We start from the raw sequence: 25054 nt of genomic DNA on the forward strand, positions 1-25054 counted from the left end.
AGAAGCAATCAGGCAGATAGGGAGATCCACCCCCTGCAGGATCCTGATCCCTTGAGGATTCTGTCTGAGACCAAACCTCCCACAAGTAAAATGGCTGCTGTCTAATTAACACTGATTTCCAGGCATGTTTCAGCCTCTCACACTGAAATTGCATATATTATTGGAATAGGGCTAAATCAAAGTAAGATGGACTGTGGGTTCCTCCATACACAAAAAGTTCTCCAGCTGACAGGGAGGGAAAATATCTCATCCAGCTCTTTGGTCTTCACCTTCCCAACTCCACACTCACTCTTCAGACTTGCCTCTCTCCCTCTCCATTCCCCCTCCTGCTAGAAGGGACACAAACTTTCATGATGTTCTGGTTATAAAGGGCAGTTAAGTATCAAAATATACAGGCTAGTGGGGAAGCAGATAATCTCCCAGTCATTTTCACCTTTAATATTCTGTTCAAACTGCACAGCACTGTTTAAATAAAAGCACAGAAAAATGTCTGTCATCACAAGCCTCTTGAGGGTCTCCCATGAGGGCCCCCACCTTGCCCAGCAATTCCTTGGCCCTCCAGGGTGTGTCTTAGTTGGTTCAGCATAGCTATGGCACCACAGCCCTCACCCACACCTGGAGTACAGTCACACTCACCTGGAGGGAGCCACATGGAGCGTCCCTAATAAGGATGCAGCTGATTTCTGGCCTGATTGTGGGGCTGCCCTTCAGCCCCCAGCACTGCAGCCATGCCCTGCTCCAGGCATGGGGAGCACACCCTGGCAGAGCTGACTCCCCTCCACCACTGAGGGGATTCCTCTATTTTATTAAAACAACCAAGAAGTTGTTCTTTCAACAAAGTGTTTTGCTGAGTAAATTCTGACCAGCTCCAGCCAAAAAAAAGGGCTCTACTAATTTGTAGCTGCTCTGTTCCAAACTTTTTTTGTCAGTTCATACTGTACAATTACTCAATGGGCATGTTTATGATGTTTTACCGAAAGAGTTACAATACATGAAGTCATAAATTAGGAAGAATCCAGTAAGTATTTGTTAATTAATAACTTCAATCCATTGCAGGTCTTTGACCTTTTCCCCCTTGAGCTGGAACCCTGAAAATAATCATATTTGCTTTCTCTATTTTTGTTCATTTTAGAAAACATCCCAACCTGTGCTATTTATGTTTAAAAATTAAAAATAAAGTGAGTGAGTGGACTCCAACCCTGCAATCTAAAACATACAATGTTCTGTGCTGACAAAGCATCCCATTTGGGAACAAAACCTGCTGTAAGTTACTGGATCATGACTAATTTAATATAATTACTTCAATGATGGTGTTGACTGAGGCAAGAAAACATTATGCCAGGTTATAGAAGTATGTGAGTTAGATGGGATGGCTGAAAACACTCCCAGGTGCGAAAAGGTCTTTCAGAGTTTGAACTCCCAGCCTTCACTTGACTTTAAATCGCTGTTCAGCCAGTTGTAAGGCAGAAAGAAAACACACAGTAGCAATTCATGTCTCCACTCTGAAAGCTTAGTAGCTAATCAGGCTAACATTGAAATAATTATGGAAGATCTCACCAGAAACATGAGCACAGCATGTGAATTGTACTTGTTTTTTCAAGAGAGCATCACAACATAAGTTGTTTGCATTTCTGTGCTGCCTAGAAGACTGCGTTAGAAGCCACAATATAGTTGTCTTTCAGACCTTCATATCCTCTTGGACAGCATATTTTAAATTCATAGGCCAAGCTTTTGGGAACAGCTAATGCTTTTGCTGCTCTTAATGTATCTTTGCAGGACACAGGGGAGCTGAGTACCTGCTCTCTGAGAAGGGAGCTCTCTCTAACTGGAGTAATAGGAAGACCTAAAATTCCATGGCTAATTTTTGAAGACACACCAGCAGAACAGCACTGTCTTATTTAGGAGCCCAGAAAGTCATGCATCTCTTTAGCTTCTTTTATTCAAGGAGTCAAAAAAAAAAGTGAAAATTCAAACAGAAACCCAACGACTTTGGCTTGGCGCATTCCTGTAGTGTTTGTCAGTGAGGAGGGGAGGAGTGCAAGAACTGGAACCAGCGCAGCACACAGGAGGTGTTGCAACAAGAAGCATTTCAGTGCCCCAGGCTTGCCCTCGCTGCCAAACAGCTCCCATACGCACCACGGTGACTCGAGTATCGGTCAGGGGTGGTGCAACCAGCTCCCAGGCTGGGCTCCATGAAGAGGTAAGGAGGGAGGGAGAATAGGAACAAAAGGGGCTCAGGGGGCTCCCAGACGCCATGCTCATGCTGACAGCACTGTCAGGAGCCTGGCACAGGGGGAACAACCTCCCTTCCAGTGCTGGCACGAGGCACCCTGTCCCCACGGCTGGCTAGCAACATCCATGTGGGTCCACGCTCTTCCAACACAGTGGTGTTATTCGCTGGAGTGGTTTTAACAGGAGAACTGTAGTTGGTAAACATCCTCTTTCCCTCTTTCACAGCATTATCTCACCCTGTCAGGTCGTGTGGGGGCTCTGCACTGCTACCCGCCATCGCAGGCTAAGAGCGCACAATTCTTCCTCCTGCCCCCATCTCCAGATCACAGACAGATAAAACGAGCCAAGTATGTGTCCGCAATAAATGGAGGTCATTAGGAACAGCATGCCACAAGCAAGTGCAGGGTAACCCTTCAAAGACATGGGAACACCTCAGCAATTTAAACAAGATGCTAAACACGAGGGTGACTTCTCCAGAAACAGACAGCACAGGCTAAGGGAAAGAAAAAACAAAACAACCCCAAACCAACAGTTCTGCCACTTGCTTTTGTGTTTACATCTTGGTTTGGATTTCAGGCTGAGATCATACTCCTAGGATAATGAAAGCCTTAGGCAAGCAAACAGCAGCAGGAGAGATTACACTGGAGAAGGGAGGAAGAGCACTTGGGAAACAGGAAGGAACAGCCACCTTTGTAAGCAGGCACTAAAACAAGTGTTCTCTTAAGCTATGTACAGCAAGTCCCGCATGCCAGGGCTACTACATGCCTTTGATAAGAGACAGAAAGCCAAATTCACTTTTGCTTCAATTCCCTTCTGTTCCCATTTAGAGGGACAGAATTTCCTTGTGACTGCAGCCAAGCAGCACACAAAAAACTTATTTCACACCTGCATTTATGCTATACACACACTGTATTTGGTGTCTAGACCGGAAAGACACCAATCTGAAAGATTGGTGAATCTGAAAGATTTGTTTGCAGATCTGTGGACCTAACAAATGTGTGAAATCAAAGTGGTTTTGAGGGTCAGTCCCATTCATGCTCCTGTCCATAAGTTAACAGGCTGATGAGCTCAGCTCGCTATCCAGAATCCCATGCTTTGTCTTCCCTAGGCTCCTACCAAGTGCTAACTAAGGCGTATTAAAAGCATCCCTCTTTTGTAACAAAACCAAAGCCCAGGCTTTAAACACTTATTAAACTGGGCTGTTTTTGTCAGAAGGAAATAAAACTATAATTGCTTAGGGAGGGCCATTATGTCTGTCCATAGCTACTACCAGTTCAATGGGTACAGGCAAACAACAGAGGTAGCTTGAATTAATTAAATATTCCTTTAGAAGCCACACTGGCATAAATTCATTTACCTTGTCATGGATGGATTAGAAAAAAACAAGGGCATTAAAGATGAAGCTGAGTCAAATGATTCACAAAAATCAGGGAAAAAATAAATAAAACCTCACTAAAATTTTGCACAGCATCAGCACAAGAAAAGGTACTTGCTTACTGGAGAACACATGCAGAAATTAGGAATAATCACACCTTTTTCGTTAGGTTTTTGTCACCATGTGCTCTCTTAGCCAATAAGAAAATTAACATACAAGCACTCTCTTAGCCACAGCCATAGAGGGCAGGTCCCATCAAATCTTCCTGTCTCTGTTCCACCCCTCTAGACAGGAAAATAAAAACATAGTATTACATTTCCAGGCCTTTTATAGCCCAGAGGCACCTCTGAGCCCACTTAACTCTACTCCACAGGTGATTCTCCCTTTTACAGCACATTGATGTAACTATCCACAGTCTCTCCCAATTTCCTCAGCCCTACTGCTGCCTCTCCCTCCCAATGAAGCCCAGATGGACCACTTGGCATCATTCACCCTACTTCCTTTAAAGAAGTACCGGTGACTTACCAGCAAAGGGGAATTACACTGGAATAATGGGAAAGAGAGCCTGGAAATACTCAGCCCTGCAGAAAAATCTCATGGCATTAAAGATGGGGCCAATTTTGTCTGAGTTGGAGGTGGGTCAGCCTCCACAAGCTGTATCCTGTGTTGCTGGAGTCAACAAAGCCAAGCCCGTTAACTCCAGCAGGCGCTGAATCCAGCTCCAATGGAGTATGACCAAAAATTAGCCCGTTTCTTGACACATGCTATTATAATTCAAACAGCACAAGCTTTCCAGTCCATGATTAAATATCATTTCTGCCTTTCCCCATCTCTCAGACTTTGAACTAATGAATGGAGTAATTAGCGTGGGTTGGGAAAGAGAAATCTGCTAGCAGTGATGCGTACCCACAAACACACGTGCTCACGCGCATTAAATGAACTGGTGGGGCTTAGCACCATGATGATAAATACTGAGGCAGTCAGCTATGACAAAGCAGTTTCTCATGTTATCCTTAAAAAATAAACAGAACTTCCAGGTACCATGTGTCATATCAGATGTAGAAAACAAAGTTACACATTACTAAAGTTCAGGTCCACTAACTGGAAAGCAGTAATAGCCAGCCACACCTGAAAACTGGGCTGGAGAATAACACACATAAAAAATTACCCACAGGTTCTGGTACACCTCTGGCAAATATCAAAGGTCTTATGATTGTTACTGTTATTCTTAGCAGTGCCAAGTATCATGCAATTAAGAGGATCTGGACTCTCATTAAAACAAAATTAAGTTCCCTGAGCGCAGAAGTGCTTCAAAGCAGGTATCTTTTAAGAATCAAAACCAAAGGCAAGTGAAACCTGAGTTTGTAAAAACATGTATGTTCAGATCAGTTTTAGAAGCTCAACTGCTAATTTGTATATATGTGTGTGTGTGTGTGTGTGTGTGTGTTGGTGTTAGAAATACTGGGTCATGGTAGCATTGTGGGATTCACACTGCACTGATAAAGCTCAGAGCTAAATATAGACATGAATGAGAAAGTGTTTATACAATCACAGAAGAATTTGGGTTGGAAGACACCTTGTCATCTCATCCAACCCCCCTGCAATAAGCAGGGACACCTTCCACTGGACCAGGCTGTTCAGAGCCCTTGAATGTTTCCAGGGGTGGGGCATCCACCACTTCTCAGGGCAACCTGTTCCAATGTCTCACCACCCTCATTATAAAAAAAACCCTGCCAAACACCGAGACCTGAATCATTATAGAGTTTGTTTTTCTAGCCCATAAGAACTGGCCAAATGCAAGAAAACTGCTCCAAGAGGCATCATACTGAAAGTCCAGATGTGCTCCCGTACTACTGGTTGGACATCCTAGGCACGGGTAAAGGAACACTGGAAACAATAACAAGCCTACAACATACTGATTGCTTAGGAGCTGTGAGTCAGCCAGCATGAAAATTAGTGTTAAACAGTATATGTGCAGAAGCATAAGCCCTAACACAGGACAGCTAAATCCACTCTAATCCTAGGTTTGGTGCTACAAAGTGCTCATGCTTGCCCGATACTAAAAAGCTCCAATATAAATTGAAGCAAGACATTGTGCGCAAGCGTTTTCCGGTACTCTTTGTCACATACAGACCATTCACTTTTCTAAAACCTCAGCCACGCAGTTTGCAGAAGCAGGACATCTGCCCACACTGTCTCGTTGCTCTCAGCAGTGTGACTCACTGGTGCTGTGGAAGTCAAGGGCTCCCTGGCCACTGCTAGACGGCTGTGTCTTGCCCCATGTGTTGGGTGGGCAGGTCTCTGTCCCCTCATCGGGTCCTCACCACCAGGCTGCTGGCACACCTCCCCTCGCACAGCCTGGCCCTGAAAACCTTAAATTCAGGAAAGTCCTGGGAACAGACAAGCACACAGCCAGAGTGTTGGCTGACAAAAAGCCAAGGACTCTTTAGTTTTGTTTCCAGGATGGATTTCTTAAGTTCAGCTCAAACATTGACACAGCCATTAAAAGCACAGAAATAGAAACTCCCTCTTGGGTCATCCTGTCCACTCTCCTGGAAGCCAGCTCAGAGAAGGACAGCGTGGCCCATCTAACAGCTGTTATATTTATTATTTATTTACATTATTTGTTTGTTTATTTATTTATTTTTAAAAAAGGATTCACAGAGAATCAATCAATCAATATGCAATTGGCACTGTTAATACTTTCTCTAGTCATTTGTCCAGTCATCTGTGAAAATGCAGACAAAACAGACCTCTTCCTCCAGGACTTTGCCCTTCGGGCTGTCTTCATTAAACACCTTCCTAAATTAAAACTTTGCTATTTGGGGTACTGAGGATTACCTGTCTTTGTATGTCATCTTCTAGACTCCTAAACACCTTTCTTTTTCTTGTCAATGCACAGAGCTGCTGCCATCAGCATTTCATTATCGGGACCTGTGGAAATACAGATAGGTCAGAAAAACAGATGACGAAGCACCTAAACCCATTATGTTTAGAATAGTAACCTACCTTGGGGAAAAAAAGCCAAACAAACAAACATTAAAATATTTGGGAATACAGAACACAAAGAGTCATATTTCTGCCTGGGAGATCTCAGCTGTGAGAAAGCATCAGCAATAGTTCTGGTCAGCCTGGACATCTCAGTCCAAGGGACTGGGCAGGCAGGGTGCACACATCTGGGATTTTGGGACATCCAGAGGCTCTGGCAGAGCAACTGCAACTCCTGCTCTTTCTGCACAGTCAGAGATCAGGAAACTCAACAGCAGATGCACAAACATACCGTATTTTGGGGGGTCAACAGCAATATGCCTTGCTCTTGCTCCAGAAGACTGCAGATGAGAAGTGTTTTAGGATGGCAGTTTGGATCTGCCAGCCAGCTCACTCAGAGCAAAGACAGATGTCACTCCTTGGGACAACTGCAGCAAAGACACGCCATGAGAATTACACACTTCTACCTGATAAGACTGTTGGGCCATGTTACCACCATCTTATTACAAAACACCTCTATGCTAGTGACACAGGGGAGGGATGAAGGGAGAGATGGGCCATGCAGGAGCCACAGCACCTGCAGGTAGCACAAAATAGAGGGAGAAGAGGACCCTGCACAGCTGTGCCAGGATCAGAGCAGGATTTCGTGTGGAGCTTCCCCACTCTTCAGAGACAACACGGAGAGCTCAGCCCCACAGGGTGCAGTCAGCACCAGCAGAACCTCACACAGCGAGGTGGCAGCATGGGAACCCAACCCCAGGGACATCTCCCTTCCTTGTGCCTGTGGCTGGCAGGGACACCAGCAGCAATGCCAGCAGCAACACACCCATCTCCTGCCTGGAAGGGTCAGCAAGGCAGCTTAGCAGGAGTGGGGTTAATTCATCCCTCCCAGCCATGACTGGAGGATGCAGAAAAAAGCCAAGTGGGATCACTATCCCCAGGCCCTGTTTATTTTGGATGGCAGTGGCCAAGGATCAGAGTTTGTGTTGTTTGTGTTCATTTCATTTCACCATAATGCTGAGAAGTCCCAGCATAGGGACAAGTCATGCCAAAATGGGAAGGTGTTTTCCAAGCCTCTAGCCAAGTCTCCTCTGGAATAATGACTTATTTGGTGAGGCAACAGCACTGAGCATTTTCCTTGGCCAGGCACATATGAGAAGTGACATCCAGCACCCACACCTCCTCCTGATGAGCCCAACTACCCCCAGCCCCTGGCCTGACACACAGAAGCAGCTCTTTGTGCAACTGAGGACTGGCAGTTCCTGCAGTCCACAGCCCTGCCCTCAGTGCTGCCAGTGCCTTCTCCATCCACAGGGATGAACAGCTCAGCACTGCCAGTTGGTCTGAGTTGGATTTAGGATGAGACTCCCCAGGAGTGTCCAAGACCATGCTCAGCCAGAGTTTGTCCATTCCATGCCCAGGGAGAGCACCAGCTGTGTTTTATGCAGCACGAGTTGGAAGTGGACTTCAGCAGTGAACAGCAGCCCTAATTACCCAGCCTGGCAAATCCCACACTGGCAAATCCCAGGCCAAGAGAGGTGTGGGGCAATTATTGCCTCCATGGGCCTCAGTAATAAAAGGCACAATGCCCAAAGAGAGGGATTGTGCTAGTAGGATAGGGTTTATGAAAAGTTTTTATCATCTTTCCCTGTGAGAAACTGGGTTCAAAATATTGATGTTTTTCAAGCGTCTCCCCAGAATTAAAAGAGACCATGTTAGTTGTCTCATGTGCAGTCACAGGGATGAAAACTGTGCTTCTGAACACACCCAAATTTTGGGAAAGCTTGGGGTTCTATGACTCAGTCACATTTTCCAGCCCTCACCCCCTCACTCCATAATGAATAAACATCACTTGCAGTTGCTCTGTGGTGTGGTGTTTCCTTTACACATCATGGATTAAAATCCACAGGCTGGGAAATGCACAGTTAACGACATCATTCGTCCTTGCTGTGCTGGCCATAACTTCACATTGGTTTGGAAAATTTAAAGGAACAATATTTTAAGCCAAATACTGTATAGATTCACAGCAGTTAGTAAATAGTTTCAGACATTTTAATAAGTGCTGAATGAGTGAAAGAAGAGAGTTACAGAGACCAGCACGTCAACAGTTTTTTATAAATATCTCTGTCATTTTACCAAAATGACTTCATTGTGGTCCGGATCACTTTTGTAAAGGAGAAGAAATGGATGGGAATATATTAATTTCCACAGATGGCAACAATAAGCAACACTACAAACTCAAATATAAAATGCTATATTGTGATAGAAATGAACAGATGAAGATGAAGATGAACAGAAAACAAAGGAAAAAAAAGTCTTCCCCATCTCCTTTATTGTCTGAAGATAGCTACAATAAATAGAGCCTGACTTTTTTTTTTTTTTTTTTTCTTTGAGATCAACCGGTCATCCAGACAGATCTTGAGCCTCTGTTTATTTCATGGTAGAGACATTTGTACTGTGGTTTTTACTGCGGGTGGAGCAGTATGCTGACAATCTACCACCACCTTCAAAATTAAAGCCTTACCTAGACTTTGTGAAAGCAAAAGTAAAAGTCTGGGTAAATCATCATGCACATGTGATACTAGCACTGTCATCTAAAGACAAATGAAATCTGGGTTAAGGTTTAATGGTCTCTATTGCCCTCATTTCCCCCTTTCTGTTTCCTGGTCTCCACCCTCAAATGCAGACAGTGTGGACTATCCTGAGTTTGCCCTGGGTTTGCCAAATTGGATGGTCATGCCACAGACCACCTTCTTATGTTTACTGTATGTGCCAATGCTAAACACTACATGGTAGACTGAGATTTGTTTCTATGATCCATTATGAGAAAATTCTGCACATTCTTCCATTTTCCTTATCTTGATCTTATGATCTAATGGTCACAACTTATGAATTACTTATGATCTAATTCTCATCTCGTATAATGATTGACTTATGATCTAATTCTCATCTTATTCTTACTGCATAATGAGCCAGAAACACAAATTAATATTAATCAATGTGAAAAATATTTACAGCCTTTGGGCTGTTTATACATTTTTGTTAATGGCACAGTGACATTTCACATTGTGACCTGATTATCTTAATTGCCCAGTATTACTCCTGTTTCCTGACGGAATGACACTCACGTGAATGAGAGGCGTTCATAAACATGCTTCAAGGCACCAGCAGGGTACAGGACACACTCACCCATGCACAAACGAGGAGATATCTTTGCAAGAGGGCAAGGCAGATGATCCTGCAGTATATGAGGATCTCAGTGATATTTTCTAGGCCAGTATAACTGTTTGCCTGCAGGCAGCCAGTTTATTTCTTAAAGACTGCAGCTGTGCTGTACTGTACACAATTGCTGCCCATGGAGGTTCTAGTTGAGAGACAAAAAGAGGTATTTTCACACCCACAACCCTTCAAAATTCTTTGCAAAGGGGACAAATTGCACAAAAATCTGAAGTGACCAGGAGAAACAGATGTGCAAGATGTGTATGCACCTACCACAGGACAGATGAGAAGAGTTTAAGGAATAAAGCAACCATTAAGGGGCACTTGGGATGAGGACACCACAGTGCTTGCATACCAGGCACCCAAGCAGGTCCAAGGCTGATGGGGTTTGTAAGATTGCAAACAGAGCTGTGCTAGAGAGGTACATTGTCATGCAGCTGTGCTTGAAAGAGGAGGAGCACCTCAGACTCCACCCCACACCCTCCACAAAACCCAGCAGGGAGCCAGCAGAGGGAAAGCAGCAGGTGTTAGCTCCCCTCTTCACCTCCAGCCCCCCAAGAGATGTCCTAACACCCGACATCAGGGCTGTGCAGCTGCCCTTCTTCCTTACCCTGTCCTGCCCCAAATCACCTCCTTGCTCCTGCCACTGTTCCCTGTGGATGGTGAGAAATGGAAGCAGTCATCTTCCTGTGTCTCAGACTGGTTAAAGCTCTATGAAGGAAGGGGGCACAGGACTTCCTTCCTTCCCTCTGGCCCCAGAACTAGGTCATACCACATTGGCAGCTAAAGTAGAAAAGCAAAAAATATGTGGGACCAAAGGCACACTCTGGAACTCAGCAATGTTATCTAGATTCTGGCTGAGACCTTCTGTTTATTTATTTTATCAGATACTTCCTTGTCTTTGGTTTCCCTTGTTTATCAGTCTAACCTATGTCTATAACACTCTAGCTTGCATTATTCAGAGTCATAGGCCTGAACATATCCTGGTTAAGCTCTTCATTATTAAACCTGAGTGCAATAACATTTTTTGGTGGTGGTGGAACCCTAAATGCTATCCACTGAACCGTGACAAAGGGGAAACTACAGCTTTGCAAAAGGAAGCATCACCGAAACCAACAAAGCAACCAACAAAAGGAAGTATCACAGAAACCAACAAACCAACCAAAATGATCCTGCCCATTGTAACAGCCCCTCTAACCCCTGAACTGGAGCAGGAGGTCCCATTTAGGAAACCGTAAGGGAACTGTACTCTGTTGCAATCCCCAGCATCTATCCCAAACTGGGAGTCTGTAGGCAGCCTGCCTGTTCTAAGTCCAAACACATGTTGGTTTCCAGAGCTGGAGCTCAGGCACAGACTTGAGAGATGACCCAGTTTTGCAGAGGCACCAAAACCTGTAGGGCAATGACACAGATCTCTGAGGGCACGTGTGAGTACCTGCCCACAGCTCCTACACGCCGTCAGGGTGACAGGCTGAGGAAGAAGAAAGGCGAAGCCATAATCTGGAAAACATGCTCTGCCCCCACTGTGGAAGCCCAAGTTCATGCATTTTAGTCACCACCAGGTGTTGAAGTACACGTCTGCTGCTCCGTTAGGAAATTATACCCCTGCAAGCTGGAAGGCTGGGGGGAAGTGCCTGAAGTTATATATGGCTCTTAGGCAACAGGGTTTCCAAGCTGCTTGCCAGCACGTGGGCATTGTTCACCCTCTCACAGGAGCTGGTGGTAATGTTAACCCCAAATGTGACACGTTTGGAGGGCAAGGCTCACTCAAAGTGGCGTGGGACCACCAGCAGAAGTGCCATGCCAGGAGACAGAGCACGCGTGAGTTTGGGAAGGCTGGGTCCAATCCTCCCCAGTGGGAGCATGGTGCTTCGAGGAGCATATGGCACATTGCCAGGTGGATTTTCCTTAACAAAGCACATTGCCTCATCTCACCACCTTTCACACCACTGGCAGGTTTACTGCTGAACACGCCTGTCACAAAGCATAGCTCTCCCTTTTCCCTCTGAAACATACCCAAGGAGTGTAAAAGTGACTTGTCAGACAACCAGATACAATCAGAGCCTAGCAGAACATTCAAACACTGCTTTGATCCAAGCTGTTCCTATCTCTTGCCTCAGCATATGTCATGCAGGGTGGTTCACTGCAGGCCAGCTGTCAGGGCTGACAGAAAAGCAGGAGACACACTGCTCCAGCTGCAGCTCAGCTGGGGGCAGAACGTGTCTCCTTCACCCTGCCAATACATAAATCCATGGAGCCAGCTCCTAACCCCCTGCTACCAATGTGCTCCAGACAAAATTCTGGTAAACTTGGATTTGGGTTTAAAAGCAGATCTTTCTGACTGCACTAGATTGCCATTTACCTGGCATGTAAAGGCAGGGAATTGGGATTGAAAGGCTGAGAGAATTGGGGTAGTTCGGCCTGAAGAAGACTCCAAAGTGACCTTAATGCAGCCTTTCAGTACCTGAGGGGGCCCAGAAGAGAGATGGAGAGGGACTTTTACAGGGGCATATATGGTAGGACAAGGGGGAATGGCTTCAAACTGAAAGAGGGTAAATTTAAATTGGATATCAGGAAGAAATTCTTTTCTGTGTTGGTGGTGAGACATCAGAACTGGTTGCCCAGAGGGGTTGTGGATGCCCATGAGACACCAGAGCTGGTTGCCCCAGAGGGGTTATGGATGCCCATTCCTGGAAGTGCTCAAGGCCAGGCTGGATGGGGCTTTGAGCAACCTGGCTAGTGGAAGATGTCCCTGTCCGTGGCAGGGGGGTTAGAATTAGGTAATCTTTAAGGTCTGTTCCAACCCAAATCATTCTGCCAGATAGCAGAGACAACTGGTACATTGGGCTGAATAATAATACCTCACCCCATGTGTTCTTTAGTCCAAAAGGTGCATTGCACAATGTCTCAGTAGGAAAAAAGGTGAGAAGCCATGGCTAAAGCCACAGCAAAATAAGGGTAACTTTTATACTCACTGTCTGTCTGTGTTTGCCACAAAGGTAGAAAACCCATGGCAAGTCCATGAAAACAGTTATAAATAGAAACTTGCTTCACCTGTTAACAGTGGGAAGCAAAAAAGAAGGCTGAACATTTTACAGGAGTTGGAATTAGCTGAAATCGAGAGCAAGCAGGTCACAACCTGATCAGATCATCCCTGCCAGAACAGTGCTGAGGTCCCCTCTGAGGGCAGCAGAGGATGGTTGCTCTCTCATTTGCCGTTCTCTGGTCACTGGCCCCAAGTCCCTGTGGGCACACAGGCAGGCAGGCTGACTCGGGGTAAATCAGCTCATGGAGGGCTTACAGGGGAGCGCATGATGCAGTCCCATCTCCTGGAGCAGCCCTTGGCCCAGGCCTCAGGAGCAGCCCACACATGGACCAGACCTGCACCTACCCTCACCACACGTGACTGTGACTGGCAGCCACAAAATATCCCAGGTGGGAGCAGACCTTTGGCTTTTATGCCCTCTTGAACCAGTGGGACAGGAGCTAATGGGTCATGAAGTGATGGTGACAATACTTTGCTAAACGTTATTTCTTTGAGCTTTCCAGTGCTCACAATGGAGCTCATTGCTCCCTACATGCAGCTCTGCTGGTTAAACCACAGAAGGCTTCACCAAGCTAGTTTCTGATGCCTTCTCTTTTTCTGCTCCCTGCTTCGAGTGCTCAAGGAGTGTTAGTTCACACACACCCAGATTGTTACACAATGGCTGTGTTGTTTCAAAAGCAATCAAAACAGTGAAATCCATTTGATGCGATTATACGTGGACGTTGGGAAATTAGATGATCTTGTGATGAGCAGCAGAAATAGGTCTGTGCCAAACTGAAATCCCCAGAGTGTTATTATAACCCTCTCTGCAATGTTTGCTTTGTGATTTGACTTCCAGATCGAAGTGTAAAACTCCAGTAAAGGCATAACGCAACTTAAACCTGATAATTGCATTTTATTATCAGAATGACAACGGTGGAGAACAGGCTGCCTTAGCCAAGCCAATTATGAGAAAGACCAGACAGACCAAGATAACAAAAAGAATAATTTCTTAGAAAAGATCTCTCTGGAGGAAAGGGACATGTTTTCTCATCCTGAATCTTAATTCAAGGAAGAAGGAGGGGGTTTTTGAAGGAGAGCTGACATGAGAAGCTCACTCCAAGCAGAAGAACCTCAACATGGGTGTAGAGGGGCACCAGACAGAGTCATGCTTCAGAATAGCAGCAACATCCCACCTCAGCAGGTGTTCAGGATTTGTTTCTTCAAGCTGCATAACTCTCCAGACACTCTGTTTTAAGCTTAGGTTCCCTCCTTTTTGACAGAGAGCTGAACAGGAGCTCAGACCTCCCTCAGTCACATGGATTTTTGTGTGGAAAATACCCTAGGCAGCATGCCTGGGAGAGGGGTGACACTGCCACTGCTGCCCAGGGTGGCTGAAAGTAAAGCTGCCGCAGGAGAGACCACATCTTCCTGACAGGTGAAAAGCCACACAGTTTAAGAATTGCTGATGTGTGCTCCAGGTGAGATGGCTCAGCCATGCTCAACCAAAGGGCTGCTTCTAGGAGATATGTGTAGTTTTCCACCTTACTTCCACACAAAAATCAGGTGAAGAAATAAATCTGCTTCTAATGTCAAATTGTAGGGGCTGAATGTAACTCTTCTGCTAACAACAAGGGTTGTAACCAGTGGTGACTGTGGCTATAAATCAAGGCTGATCTTTTGTTTTAATGTACCAGTTGATCTGGGGTGAAAACTGCTTTTCTCCCCCTCCACCCACCCTTCACCAGGCTGAGCCCCCATGATCCAGTAGGGATGCATACAGACACAGTGGATGGAGCTGTCAGCTAGCAAAGTCTAGAGAGTCACTTCTCTGGGGAAAATGACTTCCACCTCAACAGCTTCAGGATAGAGTTCATTCACAGATATAGATAGATTATAAAGGCAAGTTATTCCTTCCTACCTCAGCAGGCTGTACTGCACAGAACAGAACATACTCAAATAAGGAAATGCCTTCTGGTAGATGACACATCTACCGCTGGGCAGAAGCACAATCACCCACACTTGACCATATGGGCCCATACAGTGTCACTCAGGAGATTATCCTACATTCACTGCCTTGTCTCCAAACAGAAGTGAGCAAAATGCCAGTCTGTGCCTCTGATTCACAAATTCACATCTAAACTAATGGTTGACTGAGGCCAATTCCTGCCAGCTTCCTCACAATACAGCTTACTGCTATTCCAGAAGAGAAAGGGGACTAAAACAAAGAGGCAATGAAATACTCCTGGAGGCTTCCAGAATGCTTTAGTTCATAATTCTGTCTCAGTACTGTAATTGAGATATAAATAATATCCTTGTTTCCACTTCAGTTACTTTCAACCTCACCAATGTGAGAACAGACTCTTCTATCTCTCAGGTGTGTCAGAAAGAAAGTTATTGCACCAGAAAGCAAAGATGATTTTTAAAATAGTTTCCACATCAGTTCAAATGATAATGCAGTCATACAAGTGTTGTATAACTGGTATTATATTCAGAGTAGTTTACTTCTTGAAAGTGAAATATAAACATTTCAACCATACCTACTTACAAGAAATGTGCTTACAAAGCATGATTATTTCCTATGAGAAAGAAAACCCCCAACACTCTCCTCTTTAAATGGGCAAACAATACATTTCCTCTTCCCATACCACAGTAAAGGCTTACACATGCACATCACGTACACACACATAAACGTTCACATGTGTAAGATCCACCACAATCAAAAAAGGAAAGTGCCATGAAAGGACCCTGTAGTAATTGGGTAGCACATCTTGATGTAAATGAGCATATCTCAGAAAAGCTGCAGGCCTTGTAGTCTTGTTTTGCACTGCTAACCACATGCAGGCACACACACACAACAAACTACTTTCATGTTAGCTCAGTTCTCCTTCCACAAAGCTTGGTGGTAAAGCTCTCCCTGACATCCATCAAAGAGAGGGACTGATGAGGTGAGAGCTGATGAAAGTTTTGAATGGCCAAGGAAACTGATGATTTGAAGAACTTAATTCCTTCCATCTTAAACAAATGCTTGTTTCCCTGGGAACTCATCAGAGCAGCTGTTCTGAGAAAAAACTCCTTTTTTCTCTTTGCCATACCCTGTCCTCAGGACAAAAGGATTCCTCTGACATGTAACTACCCATCTCAATTCCCAGTGTGGGCAACAAGAAGGGATATGCATCTTTGGAGCAGACTTTGTCTCAGCCCAAAGTAAATATGTAATATATTTAGATGAGTTACCCCCCCAAAATGCATGTTTCTCTCTGCTGATGGTAGAAGGAGGCTACCACAGGGAGCTTCCACATTGACCTTAGAACTGGACCATGCCTTCCCCAAAGCTGAGGGCAGGAGGGAAGCACTGCTCACCTGGTTTGTAGGAAAATTCCTGTTCAGCTCTAAATCCAGAGATTAAACCTAAGGACACAAACGGGGTGCACCATCCCTCCACCAGAGCACTGAACAGCTTCTTACTTCACCATACATCCTGCACTATCTATCTGTTGTGGGGAGAAGAAAGGACTTCCTCTGTGGCTCCTACATCCCTTTTGCACTAGAGCATGGGTCTAATAATAAGGGAAATGTGAATGGTGACATAATTGCCTTTCCAATCCCTTTGGACATGCTAGTTCAGGGTTATCTGAGGGCATGTCTTGTTTATTATTAAGAATTTTCTTCCTCTGCTGCACAATCTTTTCAATAACTTGGTACATTCCATTTTAAAATTGCGAGACTGATCCAGAACTTTCATCTTCAAATGGTTTTACTAATTTCAAGCCTGAAGTCCCTTGTGACCAATTTCTAGCCAGTAGGGTTGGAGCCAGTAGTGTCACTTAACTCAAATGTTTCTTCTCCCTCTGTGATTTTTCCCTTTCTCCCTGTTCCCAAAAACATATTTATAAGGAGACATCATTAATGTCACCAGTTTCAGAAGCCAGCTTCTTTTCATGTTTCCTGCAAAGGAAGATATGACATTCTTCTCACTGTAACCATTTAATTAGTTAATCCTGCTGGACCATGGGTAATGAAAGCTATACAAATAATTCACTGAAGAATGCCAAAGTATAAATGTACCAATACTTCCCTGTCTCTATTCAGAAAAAAAAACCCTCACCTGGTAATCAAGTTTATCACTGTCACTGAGTTGGAAAAAAAAGACACAGTGGTTGTTAGGGCACCCTCTCACTGATCAACAAACCTAAGCCTCTTTCTACAGCTTGTCCCTTCACAATAGCAGCTGTTGTGAGAGGAGAGCAGGACCCAAAGCAGCGTCAATGCTGAGCACTAATTGCAGAGCAGGGACAAAAAACAACTTCAAAGCTGGCACGGTTGGGCACTGCAGGCGATGCCCCGATTAGCTGCTGGGAGTGGTGCCGCGAGCTCCTTGGTTTTGGAGGCATAGCCCCCTCTGCCAGCCCCACGCTCCTTTCACTCCCCATTTCCCAGCCTGGTTTTCCCCCTCAAAAGAGACGTGGCTGCAGCTGAATCAATCCTCTTCTCTCAGCTCCCCAGGTGGATGCCAAGGAAGTGCAAGGGGCAGCAGCAAGTGCTCCAGCCATGATATCAGGCGGGCAGGACCTCATGCTGATTCTCTCACCCCTTCCCATGTGTTTCCCTAGGACAAAAAAGAAGAAGCTAACACATGTAGGGATAAATTAAATAAACATACATTTATAATAGACTCTCACTTCCCCCTTGTTTCCTTTTTCTTTGCAGGCTAGTGGGATTCAGCCCACAGCACCTTGTTTACTTAACACATTGAGAAGCCTTTCTCTCTGCTGAGATGAACAAGGAAAGTGCAGGGCATGGCTCAGCCTTTCCAGCATGCCTGCTCCTCCTGCCATGATGGAGGCACTGCAGAGCCCAGAGCAGCACATCTCCTGCCCTCAGCCCCATGCAGAAATGCTCCAGGCTACCCAGAAGTAGAGTATGGTTATAAGGTCCAAAAGCAGCTGCCCTCTTGGGTCTTATATTTAGCCTGAGAACAAACAGTACTTTTGGCTTATGGCCTGGATTCTCATCAGAAGAAAGGAAAAAGTTGGTCTGAGAGGCTTTTTCAGCTGCTTTCCCTAAAACCATCTGATTTTATTCCTCCTCATGGAAAACATTTGTGGTTTTACGCTGAGGAGTTTGTTCACCAGTTCTCCACAATACAAAAAACCCAGAGTTTTTTTAAAAGGGGACAGAAGTGTGAACAATGAAAATATTTAATTCCAGCTAAAATTGCTGGAGTTTTGCAATGTCATTCATTTTCTTAAGTAATACCCAAATATTTTTTTTGGTGTGCTCCAGCCAATATCCACTTGAGCTTTCATATGAACAAAATAAAATAGATGTGAATTATTCAAATCTAGAGAAACCAAATCAACCACTATACAATCTTAATGGTGCATACTGGCAATCTCGTACCAAAGTATCTAACCTATGTCATTATCCTCTGTTAAAAGGTAGTGGGGTGGGGGAAAAGAACCACAATGAGACTATTCATAGAGCTGGGTATCTCACAGGAGGTTAGATGAGCCCGCAACCTCGGCATCAGCGGTGTTAATTAATGGGGTTGTTGTTCCACTGGGGAAAGACCCTTTGTCTGATCCTTGGCTAGATTAGTGCTACTCTGTGTACATCAAAGGAATCACGTTCAATAGGCAATGCTAGTGATCCCAGCTCCCTCAACCTTTTCTAGTTTATCAGAAAAACAAATGTATTTAGAGAAAGCTACTATCCTTGTTCAATCCTGTTCTGTTTCACCCCACATCAGTCCTAGTTCCATTAATTAAGACAGTGACTGCTGGACAAGGTGGTCTTTGATATACATCCCAACAACCAGAACAACCACCTTTCAGAGGGAAAAGGCAAGAAAGATCTGCAATCAGATGGTGCTGTGAAATAACTTGCAAGTCTTGATACATAAAATTTACACATTTCATACCCACCACTGGTGGACCACAACTGGTGACAGCACTCTGAGCCCTGGTGATGCTTTGGTAGCTGGAAAATGGTGGTAGGCAGGACTTCCAGTGGCATCCGTATCAGGGAAAAGCCTGTTAACTTAACATAGTGTGCAGCCGTGGTCATTCAGCAAAAGCTTTGAATTAAAGCATGTGAGTTGTCTCCCTCAGCAACATACTCAAAAGGATGAATGAACCTGGGGTACAAGAAGAGGTATTTTTTTATCAAAAACTTAACATTTCTGTCTCCTAACAAGAGAAATGAGAATAGCCCTGTGGATATTTTCTGGAAACAAGGAAATGAAGAGGCCAAGCTCCATTTCTTTTCTGAAAGCATTTTGCTGAACTATTTCCCTGCATCCAGCAGCAAAATTCATGCGGTGTTGCAGAGCCTGTGGTGTAGGTAACTGCTGGCTGAGTACTGTAGCTTTACTGATATGGTTAAACTACAGCAGGTGTGGTAGTAAGGCCCCATTGCCTGAGCCCTGGAGACCCAAGCTGAGTGACCAAGCCACATGAAGTAGACATTCTGGTTCTTTTGCTAAATTAACTTGACAGGCTTCCAAACCAATGGCATCCTTAAGAAAATCCTTTGAAAGTTCTAACGGAGTTCAGTTCAGTTTTATAAAGCAATGCACTAGACACTTTTGAAATTAATTATTGGAAAGACTGAAAGGAAGTATTTTGCAAATATTTTGCTGTCTGTAGTTCATTTGTGGGACAGTCCTGATTTCCAAGAATGTGTCAGTCATTCAGTTTTTTCTGCCACAGGAATGTCGAAACAGCTTGGAGCCTTAGAATTATTTGAAAACACTTTTGTTCAAATGTTTACAAATCATTAAAATTGTTTAGTAATGTCAGCATTATTTCTGCCTCTCTGACTGAGGCATTCTGAAAGGAAAAGTATGAATAATGATCAATAAATAACAGCACAATGACTATGGAAATAAATGCTTGAAACCACACACAGATTCAGGCATTTGTCTGAATGAAGGACAGATTGTTGAACACACAGGCAAGCAAAACCCAAGCTGTCTGGAGCAACAACCTCTCCCTCTAAGCCTGGCCTCTTCTGCATCCCTGCCTCTTCCCAGCAGCACATAGGGACACAGTGACTGACTCCCTGATGACTTTTCAGTGCCATCTTATCGATCCAACAGCAGGTACTTTGCTATGGAAACACTTTCAGGGCTAAACACCACCTCATATATATGCAAAGTGACATGGTCAAACAAGCACACCGAGGGCTGGGCAGCAAGGAAAGTTCAAAGGCTTGCCTACCTAACAGCTTCTGGGCACTTTTTGAAGTGGTGGAGCAAGGTTTGGGTTTGCCCAAGGCCAGTATCTGTATCCAGCTGGTCACCAGAAGCTCCATCCCTCTCCATCCACCTGACACACAGGTAGCCATGAAGTAGGATGCTGGCACTTTCTGCAGCACAAAGGGGAGCCAACCCATGAGGTTGCCACATCTCGCCCCCCCCGCCCCCCCGAAACCCAGGTGGTGGCCACATCGAGGTTTTCTTTAACACCTTCAAGGATGGTAACTCCACCATCTCCCTAGGCAGCACATTCCAATGCTTGACAACCCTTTCCATGAAGAAATTCTTCCTGGTGTCCAAACCAAACCTCTCCTGGTGCAGCTTGAGGCTGTGTCCTCTCATCCTGCCACTAGTTGCCCAGAAGAGATTGACCCCTACCTGGCTACAACCTCCTTTCAGGTGATTGTAGAGTCTGATAAGGCCTCCCCCAAGCTTCCTTTTCCCCAGGCTAAACAACCCCAGCTCCCCCAGCCGCTCCTCATAAGACTTACTCTCTAAACCCTTGACCAGCTTCTCTCTGGCACAGGAGCCACCTTGGCTGGCACCTGCTCTGTCCCAGCCCCAGCACAACAAACCACTAAATACAGAGCTGTAGGAAACCGGGTTTCACCCACTCTGGAAATGGATTAGGGAGAAGCACCGCACGACCCAGCTGCAGGCCCATGGTAGGTGTGTGCTTGTGCAGCAGCGTGGGCCAGCAGAAGGAGGAGGCACCACATGGGTTTCCACTGTGACAGAGGCCAGGTCTGCAGGACACTTGAGTTCCCACTGCTGCTGACCAAACACTAGGGTGAGAGGGATGCCAGAAGGCTTTTGAGAACATAATTGCCCAGCTGTATGAACACTGTGCGGTGCCCCATTTGTTTTAGGGAGAAGAAAAGGCGTGGGGATGGGGGTGGACATGTAGTGCTTAATGAGATACAGCACAGCAAAAGCTGACAAGTGCCTAGCACTTATTGAACAGCCACTTCAGTCTGCTGTTCTTCAGGCCCGTCAGACACAGAGCGAGACCAGAAAACATGAGGCCAAGGTGAACACTCCTGTCAAGAGACAGCCCTGCACAGAGGAAAATTTGGTAAATGTTTTGGAGGCGGTTCAGTGACTGCCACACACAGTACAACACTGCATTGAGCCGTCTACAAAAAAGCCCTATTTACTGGTTAAGACCTCCTAGGAGATGCTTAGAGTAGCAGAGGGTGCCATTTCCCAGAATTTTTTATAGACTTGAGTGACTTTGGCAGCGGAACACAGATACCATGGACTATGCAATGGATTATAAAGAAGAGCAGGAAAATATTTGTTCTGCAGGAGCTATTTTGGTACTAGGGGTTAAAGGGCTACAGCACAGTGATGGCTGAGCTTCTGCCTCCACCTCTGGGAGCAGAGGCATCTAACAGGGAGGGCCAAAATTATAACCAAGACAGTGGAAGGACCTGAACATGCTCCTGAGCATGTCAAATCTGTGGGCTATCCTCCTACCTTACAGGGAACAAGCAAGTTTTCAGATCACTTTTCTGTGAAGAATACTAATTCTGAACATATCATTGCTACCACCAGGACACTAAGGGGTACCTAAGGGCCATAATCATGGAGTGGATATGGCTGCGTGTCAGAGCGTACCTCAGACTAAAACCATCCCACATCATGCTCAGAAGCTGCAGCACAATGGTCTGTGCAATGCAAAAACCACGTGATTCCTCTCCTCCACATCAACTCTCTAGAAAAATAATGGCTGGAAACTTGAGCCAAAGGTGTTTGGACAAATCAGGCAAAAGAAATTGCATCCAGTGTTGAGCTTTAAAAAAAAAAATCACAGAAGCAAATTTTCCTGATAAATTAATATCTGTGGTAAATCCACATCATTTCACACCTCTGCTAAGATTTGCATTGCAATAAAAGACTGTGTTCCATGTTAACACAGGACAGCCCTCAGCTTCTTCCATGTAAAGCTAAAGGAGCTCCATTCCATTTCAGTCAGCCAGTTAATTAAAACAGAAGTAATTAGGAGCAGGGGGGAGAAACAAGATCCAGTAGGTGTCTCAAGTAAGCAGTTTTTGTCAACTCAGCGTGAAGCTGAATGATATCCTCCATTTTGACTGACAAATGCTTTCCGCTCTCAGAAATTTTTCATTTTCCATTTTCAGAGGCTATAGATTTCCATCTCCTACCCTAGCAACTGTTTCGGTGTTTTATGATTTTTCCAGCCCCTTCTGATTTGCTCAGAAAATACAGATAGGCCAGCTATAATAAACTGTCACAGGATGTACAAAATCTTCACAAGAAATATCTAGAAATCTACAGCCTCTTCTTGTACCCACAAATGACAAAAATCACAATGAAACATTAAACAGAAAGCAATCTGCCATGTGTGGGTGAGATCTGATTTCAAATCTAAACACGTCTTAAATTTCTGAGTGTTGTTTAATAGAACATCACTTGGCCTCTTCTAGGGATAAAATGTCACTCAGAGATACAGCATTGTTTTGAGATGACTCAAAACAAAGTTACGATGAACCAAGACAATAAATTGTGTACTCTATTTTTAAAGAAGCGTGCATGAGCTTTGCTTTTCAGCACTTACTCATCATCATTTCTATATCCCTGAAAAGACACACTGGAGCCATACTCATCAGCTCATTACATGTACTCCCTGAAACACCCCTAGGCAGCCATCTCCTCTGGCCACTCTCCTGGGAGTTGCCCACTTCATTTTTTCAGCAGAACCCACCCTGATCTGTCACTCTGATGTCCAGTAGACTCCTCATTATACAAATTATCTGTCATTACCAAGCAGATACAAAGCTCCAGACAAATGTTAATAAAAGGCTACACAAAAAAAGTGAAACACTCCAAATGGACCAACAGTGCACAGCTCTCCACCTTTTTGCAACCATTCATGCCAATGCAAAATGATCAGATGGTATTTTACATGCACAACACTTTAAATTACTTTTTGAGGGTTTTTCTTAAAATCAGCAACACAGAAAAGCACCCCTGTGATTTGGATGTAAGGGAAGTCGGGAAACATTACTAGCAGCTTTGATTTAAGAAGTTTTAAACCCATAAGGCTCCACCACCTGAAGGAAAGTGTGAGACTCACCCAAAACTGCCACACACCACGTTTTCCAACAGCACAACCCATAACACATTCAAGCTGAAACGCCTGTAGGAGACTCAGTCAGTTCTGGCTAAAGGAAAAGAAAAAAATCAAATTATCTGTTCTGCTGACCTATTGAAACTGAACCAAACAGATGGGCTGATCCTCAACAGACACTCCTCTGCCAGAAGTCGCCTCAGCATCTTCCAAGGTGTTGCCAGCCTGGCCATGGCAAAAGCAATCATTATGGCATTAAAAAATGACAATCAGACATGCCTAAAATCCTTCAAGTTTCTGCTTCTTGCCACGTTTTTGTCATGCTAACCCATTTTAGGATTCAACACTTCACCAAGCTTCCAGGAAGCAATGCAATTTTGGTGAACAGGCTGATATTTATAAAAGGAGGGGCAGTCAAGGTTAATGGCCCTCTTCTATAGAGGAAGCTTTGAACAATAAAAAAAAGCCCATGTACATATAATAAATTCTCCATGTGCTTTCTCACAGACATATAATTCTTGATGCAGAACATTTTCAGGATAGGAGTTGAACATAGAAATAGGAGTGAAAGTCTGGTAAATATTGTTAAGGAAGCTCTCTCTCTCATGTATCTGCCAGAGAGCAAAACAAGTGCAGCCCTTATTTTTCTCTCCATCCATGAGGAGTCTGTAAGCCTCTTAGAAAGAAAGTCAGGCCACAATCATTGCTCAGGTTTGTTCAAAGTAAATCTAAGAAATTACTGGAGAGACACTGGTCAGTAGTTGTGTCCTCACACCATGAAAGATTAAGTGCTCTTTTTAACACAAAAAAAAAAAAAAAGGAGAAAAGGTAAGCCAGTTTGCTAGGGAACTATGTAAACTTTGGTGTTAAATCTCCAAAGAAAGGGGTAGTATATTAACTAACTGCTTGGCCTGGGGAAAACAGTCTCAGGGAATGATGTAGAAAGGCTGAAAAAAAACCCAAAACAAAACACTTCTAAGTAAGTAACTTAACTCAGAATGCCTGGGTTCAATTTCCAGCTCAGTTTCCTCTGTCACCCTGGGAAAGTCACTTATTCCTTGTGTCTATTACCAGCCATAGGAGCTCTGAAGCAGCAAGTCCCAGCAATGCCCTAATGTGGAGAAAGTATGCTTGTGGAAGCCAGGTAAATCTCAGAAACAAAGCCTCTAGTGCAGGAGAAGTTGGTGAGAGAGGATTGAAAGAGAACACAAAAACAAGCTGGTTACCAAGCATTAGCAAGCCCCTAGTAAATTCCTAGAAGAGATAAGGTGACTGTGTTTTTTACCACAAGATAACTAATGAGGACAACTTGCTCCACTCCACCCATGACTAACCTCACCACCTCATTCTCTTCTCAGTACATGCGGTATTTGCAGTGAGTAACCATATATAAACTGCAGATAGCACACCCCTAATAGGCTGCTGTGATCTGCATGCTCTTTAAATCAATTATATTAATCTTTTAATTTACATAAAAAGTCTTAACTGATGGTTTTGAAAGCTTTGTTTCAAGAGGCTTGATTTTCCTAGGCGTGGATTGGCTCACTTCTCCCATAGGCACAGACACACAGAATCAGAGCCAGCCTTGGAAATGGCAGAGCTTCACTCCCACACACATATTTTCCTTAAAAAAGTGAAAACCAGGGGCCAAGCACAGTCTCATTCACAGCCCCAGCTCCACAGTGGTTTTTCCATGTTCTTTAGTCAGCAAGGTCTCACTCATAATGTGGTGGCAAAAGGTCATACACCACCTTCTGCCTGTATATGGAAGCAGTACAGGCTGTGGGGTTTCCCTGTCAGAGCTTGAGAATAGCTTTACCAATAAGGGTTGTGGGCTTTTTTTAATTAAAAAAAGAAGAA

The 25054-nt window shown here is 44.6% G+C and overlaps 1 protein-coding gene and 1 long non-coding RNA gene across 2 annotated transcripts in view; both read right to left on the reverse strand.

Annotated features, from left to right (window-relative positions):
• ZPLD1 (zona pellucida like domain containing 1) overlaps positions 1-7005 on the reverse strand; it is a 106713-nt gene extending 99708 nt beyond the window's left edge. The window contains exon 1 of the mRNA XM_042031635.1: positions 6449-7005. The gene's annotated coding sequence lies outside the window, so the exon portion shown is untranslated. The remainder of the gene's footprint in view (positions 1-6448) is intronic.
• Positions 7006-14819: 7814 nt separating this feature from the next.
• LOC121666180 lies at positions 14820-23533 on the reverse strand. The gene is made up of 3 exons (XR_006016600.1): positions 23201-23533; positions 18767-18874; positions 14820-17448 (listed from the first exon to the last, which is right to left on the reverse strand). It is a non-coding gene; the product is annotated as an uncharacterized LOC121666180 (long non-coding RNA).
• Between the last annotated feature and the right edge of the window lie 1521 nt (positions 23534-25054).

This window comes from Corvus kubaryi, unplaced genomic scaffold (assembly GCF_017639235.1).
Source record: "Corvus kubaryi isolate FWS band 111438036 unplaced genomic scaffold, C.kubaryi_AGA036_p1.0 37341, whole genome shotgun sequence".
NCBI lineage: Eukaryota > Metazoa > Chordata > Aves > Passeriformes > Corvidae > Corvus > Corvus kubaryi.